The following is an 8446-nucleotide window of genomic DNA, read 5'->3' as shown; positions in this document are numbered from 1 at the left end:
GGAATGAATGTGTTTGAGACAGCGAGGTTGGCACAGGATAGAACGGCATTTAGGGCTCTTGTACATAGGGTCGCTATGAGTCGCAAATGACTCGATGGCACATAACAACAACAACAAGGACAAATAGTGCATAAGACCATTATTGTAGCAAACATCAAATGCTGGCAAGGTTGTAGAGAAACTGGGACTCTTATTCACTGTTGGTGGGAGGGTAAAATGGTGCAACCACTATGGAAGGCAGTATGGCGCGTTCTCAAAAAGTTGGAAATAGAAATGCCATTTGACTCAGTAATTCCACTACTGGGAATATACCCTAAAGAAACCAGAACTGCCACCCAAGCAGATATATATACACATCCATATTTATTGCTGCATTGTTCAGAATAGCAAAGAGTTGGAAACAACCCAAGTGCCCATCAACAAACGAATGGATAGAGAAGGTGTGGTATATTCACACAATGGAATACTACACAGCATTGGAAAAACAAGGAATTAATGAAATACTATACAAAATTGGTGACCCTGGTCCATTTTGCTGAGAGAAATATCGCGGTCACAAAAGGACAAATACTGCATAATGCCACTGTTATTAAACAGGACTGACATGGAGGTTAAGGGGAAACCAAAAAAATAGGGGATAAAAAAATGTACACTGCATTGAATCAGATGACCGAAAGAAGTGCTTAAAAGGAATATATGATTAAGTATTATTTACATGGCAATAGTCCAAAATAATAGCTGCATATTAAAGTGGACTGGGAGAGTGGGGGGAACTGTTCAACAATGAAAGTGGGATTTTTTTCAAAGAGAAAAGTTAACTGGGCCTGGGGGGTGGGGGGACAGGGAAGAAAATGTGCAATAATGAATGAATAGAAATCCAAGTTCTCTATAAACTGATGTTAAAACCTCAATTATAAAAAAGACCATAATTGTGAAAATAGAAGAGTTACTAGAAAAAAGTTCAAAGGGGTAAAAGGAGGGAGGATGGGGCTGAGGGTAGAGAAAAGAAGAAAAAATGAGGTCACAAAATTAGGTTGAGCACACTGCTGCAGTCACTGTGTCAATCCACCTGGGGAGAGATTACCTTGTTCAAGAATCCGGAAGTGCAGTAACATTAGGGAGAGGTTGGAAGCAGAGGGATGCGGATATGCGTGGTGGGGGGAGGGGATTAATCATTGGCTTGTACAATTTGATGGATGAGGGGTGAGGGAAATGGGAAGAATTTGTTCCAATTTGTATTTGAGTTTTGTAAATAAATTAGTGGGGGGAAATGCATTACTATTATATTAAGCTGTTAAAAAAATAAAAGGAGCTAACAAAAAAAAATTTACAAATTGAACAAAATTCCAATCACAATACCAAAGGGCTAGTACTTATTTAGAACTAAAAATTGGCAAGTTGATTTTTATATTTACATGAAAGTTCAAAGCATCTATAACTTTCAAATTGCTTTTCAAAAGAATGAAATTGGAATACTAGTGAAAACCTCATTTCAAGTTTTATTATAAGCTTCAGTAATGAAAACAGCAAGAAATTGATATAAAGAAAGAAAATAAATCAGTGGAACAGAATAATAAGAATTTCATAATATGGCCATATCTACACAGGCTTTTTTCATTAAACAAAACACAGGTGGACAGGTAGTCTTTTCAAGAAAGTGTACTGAAACATATTAGCAATCTACATGCAAAGAAAAAGAAAGGGGGGAAAGAAAATTTTAAAAAGAACTTTGATCAAGCCATTTAAAAAATTTATTCAAAATGAATTAGAGATCTAAATGTAAAGCCTGAAACAATAAAATTTCTGGAAGAAAAACATAGGCAAGAATCACCATGACTTACAGAGACCCTCTACGACATAATAGAATTGACTCATAGGGTTTCCAAGGTTGTAATTTTTAGAGCAATGATGTCAGTTTGAAGACTAAGGTGTGCCTGCTTCAAGCCTTGGTCTTTTCACTCACTATGTACCTGAGAGCTGGACAAGAACTAAAGAAGACAGAAGGAGAATTGATGTTTTTGAGTTGAAGTGTTTGAATTGAGAACTGAATAACCCATGTGCTATCAAAAAAACAGATATATCTTGAGAAAAGTGCAGCTAGAGTGCTCCTTAGATGCAAGAATGATGAAGCTTTGTCTCCCGTATTTTGAGCATGTTGCTAGGAAAGGCTATTCCTTGGAAAGAGATATCCTACTTGGAAAGATGGACAAACTGCAAAAGCGAGGAAGAATCAATGCAACGATATGGGTTGACAGAATCACTGCAGCAATGGGCTGAAGTGTGTCAAGAAGATGAGAATGCCACAGGATAGGACAGGGTTCCAATCTGTTATTCGTAAGGTCACGATGAATGCTACTTGCCTCAGTGATGCCTACCAACTAACCAGAAGCAGATTATCATATCTTTCTCCCTGTGAGCATTTAACAGGGTCAAACCACCAATCCTCAGCAGCAGCTGAGTGTTAAACCCCAGCATCAACAGAACTCCTACATCCTTGGGTTTGGCAAAAAATTCCCATAAAAGAGCAAACAAATAAATTAGATTTCAACAATATTAAGGGTTTGTTTGGGTTTTTTCTCTTACAAAGACACTATTTAAGAGAATAAAAAAGACAATGTACAGATTGGGAGAAAATATTTGCCAAGCAGATTATCTGAATGTTTAACCAGAATCATAAAGAATTCTCAAGTCTCAATAAGATGGATCAAAAATCTGAAAAGACACTTAAACAGAATATATGAAAGACCAATGAGTCCTTGAAAATATGTACATTAGTTCATTTAATATAAACTAAAGCCACAATGAGAAGTTAACAGACACCTATTAAAATGGTTAATGTAGGGGAGCTCTGGTGGCCTAGTGGCAAGAAGCTGCATTGCAATCCCAGAGGCTCATGGTTCATAGACACCACATGCCCTGCCGGGGAAGGAGGGACAATCTCCTCCCGTACCAGTCAGATCCGATTTGACGGTACACACACACAAATAAAAAAATAAATATTGAAAAAATAATTTTTTTTAAAAATGGTAAATGTAAAAATTTTAAATATTGGTGAGAATGTAGAATGGCTAGAACACATAAACACTGCTTGTGAGAACTGGACTAGTTCAAAAACCCTGGAAAATAGTTTGGTAATTTCTTAGTTAAAAAGGCATCTACCCATGCTTTTGTTTGTCTAACATTCCAGCCACCTCAGTCCTAGGCATTTGAGACAGAGTGTTTCCATCCACATCTTTGGACACGGATGTTTAGAGCACTTTCATAATAGTCAAAAAATGTAAAATAATTTAAATATCTATACCGGTATAAAGATAAACAAATGTAGTATATCAATCACATAGAGACAAACTACTCAGAAAAGGAAATAAGCTATTGATAACATGCAATGACTTGGATGGACCTCAAAATTATTTTTATGAAGTAGTCAGGCAAAAATGAATCCATACTCTATAATTGCATTTGTATACTATTCTAGAAAGTGTAACTAAATATTTAGTGATAGAATTCTGGTCAGTGGTTACCAAAAAATAAGAATGATTATACAGAGGGGAATTAGTAAACTCCTGCGAGTGATTTATCTGTGCCTTATCTTCCTTCTGGTGATGATTTCATGGGAGAAATGTAACTATAAACTTAACACATATTTCACTTTTAGTGTGTTCAGTGTCAATTATATCACATTAAAGCTACTCTTAAAAATGGGGGGGGAATTGTGTTAGGTTTATCTAACCTGAAAGATATATTACTTAAAACACACCTAAAATTAATTTTATTAAAATAAAATATATAGGTAATACATACATACAAGGCTGGGTATATGGATTGAGTCTCAATATCAAGAAAACAAAGATTCTCACCACTGGGCCAACTGCAGCAGCATCAGGATGGATGGTGAAGAGATTGAGATTGTACACAGCTTTAGTTTGCTTGGCTCCACAGTCAACAGTCTTGGCACCAGCAGCCAGGAAATTAAAAGGCGCATTGTGATGGGAAAGTCTGCTGTTAGCGACCGCTCCAAAGTACTGAAGAGCTATGGTGTCTCTCTGGAGACTAACATGATACAAGCCATGGTCTCTGCAATCACTTGCTATACATCAGAGAGCTGGACAATGAATGATAGAAGGAGAAATGATGCCTTTGAGATGTCGGTGTTGGAGAAGAGTATTGAATATATCATGGACTTCTAAGAAAATGAACAGGTTCATCCTGGAGAGGATGAAACTGGGCTGCTCCTTGGAGGCAAGGATTCTGAAGCATCATCTGACATAGTTTGGACATGTTACAAGGAGGGACCAGTCCTATGAGAGGGACATCATGCTTGGGAGGGTGGAGGAACAGCTCAGGAGAGCAAGACTCTCTACAAGGTGGATTGATTCAGTGACTGGGGTAATTGTAGTACGTGTGTTGGAGACAGTGAGGTTGGCACAGGACAGAGCAGGGTTTAGGGGTGTTGTATATAGGGTAGCTATGAGTCATAACAACAACAAGGGGAGGAAAACCAACTCAAAAACCTCACGATTGTAGAGTTGGAACCAACTCATAGCTGGTCCTCCAGGGGGGGGTTGGCAGCTACAAATCACCCAGGAGATTGTCCATCTGTCTCGTGTGGAGCTACTGGCAAATTTGCACCCTCAGAGAGGCACCATCTAGGGGTTAACAGGGCCACTCCCTACAGATGGCATCACCAGAGCTGTAAAATAAGCATAATAACAACAAAGAAAAGGAAGGCATGAAGAAATGCACACTGAAGGCAAACACTGTCACATAAACCTCATCAGAAAGAAAACATTAACCGATAGGCAGAGACATAGAAAACAAGCAAGATGAACAGAAGTGGGCTGGTGAAAGGGACTCCACCCATGACCTTACATATGTTTAGCAAATGATGTTCTAAGAAAATAATAAATATACATTTAACATGAATAAATATATTTTACGCAAGAAAACAGTTTTCTATTAGTTCTTGATAATGAACTAGTAGAATGATACTAACTAATGATACGTTAGGAGAGGGAGGATATTTAAATGGATATCCAAGATCTAGTTGCAGAAAATGATTATGTTTTAGCAAATATTACAGAATTGATTTGCCTCCTTATCCAAATAAAAGTTGTTTTCTCCAAAATACAGGCTGTGAGACTAAATATGCTTATTATACGTCTATTGCATAACTCAATTTTGAGGCCAATTCCTCTGGATTTAAAAATTATCTTCAGGCTCCGTCTATGAGCAACATAAGAAAGCGGCTTTTATTGTTTTATGATCACACCTGGTAAATGAAATCTTTATTACATTTTCTACTTTAAAACTAGAATTTCTAAAATGTACTTAAAAACAACCCAATTTTGACTCAGTGTAATATACCATCTTTTTACTATTTCCTTGGTGACCGTTTATTCAGGAACATTATCTTGGAAAACTTGGTTTTCTTTCTCCTTCTGTGGAATGTACATACTGACTGAAAATCATATCTTTTGGAAAGGAAGAGTAAATTATTGTAAATGTATTTTTTTAAAAAAAACCTCCAACAACCCACAAACCCTAATCTCTAAAGTGAATAAAACAAGGTTGTTTATTATAAATTCCACCTTAGCATTTCTTCCTTTAAAATGTTACTCTTTTAACTATTTAATATTTGAAACATGTAAAGATGTTTGTTACAAAGTATAAAACTTGAAACAAATACTTTTTAACTCACAATGCAAATTAAGATAGATTATCATTGCTTGCTATATCTTGATCTCTTTCTCTTCCTTACCTGGCTCAGAGAACAATGCTGATCTTTGTTTTCATCCCCATGTCCCTACCCACCACCAAGAAGTAATGGGATAAATGGGTATGGACTGACAGATGACAATTCGTTCACTTTTGTTATATAAAGTTTCACAATGTAATTTTCAGTGCCATATTTTTTCTGCCAACATTATGTTCCTAAGATTCAACCACTACAGTTAATCTTCTTTCTTTGAACTGCTATGTAATATTTTATTTATTGATACAACAGAGTTTATTTAACCATTTCCCTTCCCTTACCTAGACCAAGAGGCTGTTGTGTTAACACAGCAAGGGAACATACACAGTGTATGGTTTAAAATTAAGAAAGAAGTGTATCAGGGTTTTATTCTCTCTTCACATCTATTCAATCTGCATGCTGAGCAAATTATTCAAGAAGCTGGACTTTATGAAGAAGAACGTGTCATTGAAATGAGAGGAAGACTCATCAATAACCAGTGTTATGCAGATGACACAACTTTGCTTGCTGGAAGTGAGGAGGATTTGAAATACTTGTTGCAGATCCAAGAATACAGCCTTTAATATGGATTCCACCTCAATGTCAAGAAAACAAAAATTCTTACCACTGGACCAATAGGCACCATTATGCTAGATGGAGAAAAGATTGAAGTTGCCAATGATTTTATCTTGCTTGGATCCACAAATCACAATCCCTTGGCACTAGCAGTTAGGAAATCAGAAGATGTATTGCAATAGAAAAGTCTGTGGTCAGGGAACTCTCCAAATTAATGAGGAACAATGATGTCAGTTGGAGGACTAAGTTGTATCTGATACAGGCCATGGTACTTTCAATTATTTGTTATGCATCTGAGAGCTGGACAATGAATAAAGATGACAGAGAGAAAAAAAAAAAACACAACAAAACAAAACCGATGCCTTTGAGCTATGGTGTTGAAGAAGAGTACTGATTCTGCCAAGGTCTGTCAAAATAGCAAACAAATATGTCTTGGAAAAAGTGTTGCCACAGAGCTCCTTAGAGGCAAAGATATCAAGCTCCATGCTTGTTACTAGGAGAGGCTATTCCTTGGAGAGGGGCATCATGCTTGGAAAGGTGGAGGGTTGGTGAAAGAGAGGAAGACCCTCAGTCAGTTGGAGTGACACAGTGACTGCCACAATGGGCCCTAGAGAGTCAGAAATTGTGAGGATGGCACGGGATAGGACAGGGTTCAGGTCTATTGTTCTTAGAGTCTTACTTGACTCGACGGCACATAACAACTCATTTCCCATGAGCACCTAGGTTGTTTCTAATTTTGTGCTGTGAGATCACGTGTATCTCTTACTGCATACATGCAAACGTTCATTAGCACCATGGTGCTCAAAGTGAACAGCAGAATGACATATGAGAGCTTATGTAAGATAAGATTCACTGTGACATATTCCCAGAGATTATGATTTCATTTATTTGGCATTGAGTCCAGGAGTCTTATTTGTAACAGACAGCAAGGTGATTTAAGACCAGTCCAGACATCACATTGTGATAAACACTGTTTCAGTAATTTGTTGAATATGTGCACACTCAGATTTAAAAGAGAAAATTATTTTAAAATAGCTGTGTCATTTTGTACTGCCACCAGCAAAAGCATACAAAAGATACCCTACATATTTGGCAAGTTTTTTCCTTCAGTTTAATGGTTGAGAAAAGGAATCCTATTTTCCACTTTTCATTTTCCATAAATGTCTCTCTCTGGCTGTGGAAATCCCCCAGTGGCTCTGTGGGAGAAAGGTGAACTGTCTCCTCCTGTGTGATTCACGGCCTCTGAAAACCCACTAGAGGGTCCACTGAGTCAGTTCAAACTCAACAGCAACAAGTTTGAGTCTGAAATTTTCTTTGTTAACTATCTGCTTATGGTTTTTCTTTCCTTCTGTACAATGTGTGTTCATGTCTGCTACCCAGTTTCCCTTGCATTGTTTTGCTTCTTTTATAGGCATGTAGAATTTTACTTTGTTTCTTTCCAACCCTGGACACCATTCTTTTATGTAACCTATATGCTGGAAAAAAAAAGGTTCCGTTTAAAAACCAAAGATGTCACTTTAATGACTAAGGAGCATCTGACTCAGTCTTAAGTCTTTTCAATCACTTTATATGCATGTCAAAGCTGTACAATGAAAAAGAATTTAGCCTGAACTAAGAAAAACAATACCCTTCACAATAGTGAATCACAAGATTAAATACTTGGGAATAAATCTAACCAGAAACACAAAGGATCTATTCAAAGAAAATTACAAAACACTACTGCAAGAAACCAAAAGAGACCTGGAGAAGTGGAGGACTATCCCTTGCTCATGGATAGGAAGACTCAAATATTGTGAAAATGGCAATACTACCAAAGGCAATTTACACATTCAACGCAATCCCAATAAAAATACCAATCCCATTCTTCAAGGAGATGAAAAAGGTAATCTCCAATTTCAGTTGGAATGGAAAGAAACCCTGAATAAGCAAAGCACTCCTTAAAAATAGAAAAATGGTAGGAGGCATCTCACTCCCTGATTTCAAATCCTACTATACTGTCATGATGGCTAAGACAGCATAGTACTGGTACAATGACAGACACATAGATCAATAGAATAGAATTGAGAACTCCGAAATCAGCCCATCTACATATGGTCAACTGATTTTTGACAAGGAGATGAAATAAGTTAAGTGAGGAAA

Source organism: Elephantulus edwardii, unplaced genomic scaffold (assembly GCF_000299155.1).
Source record: "Elephantulus edwardii isolate Elephantulus edwardi_28Jun2011 unplaced genomic scaffold, EleEdw1.0 scaffold00073, whole genome shotgun sequence".
Lineage (NCBI taxonomy): Eukaryota > Metazoa > Chordata > Mammalia > Macroscelidea > Macroscelididae > Elephantulus > Elephantulus edwardii.
This window is presented reverse-complemented; position numbering follows the sequence as displayed.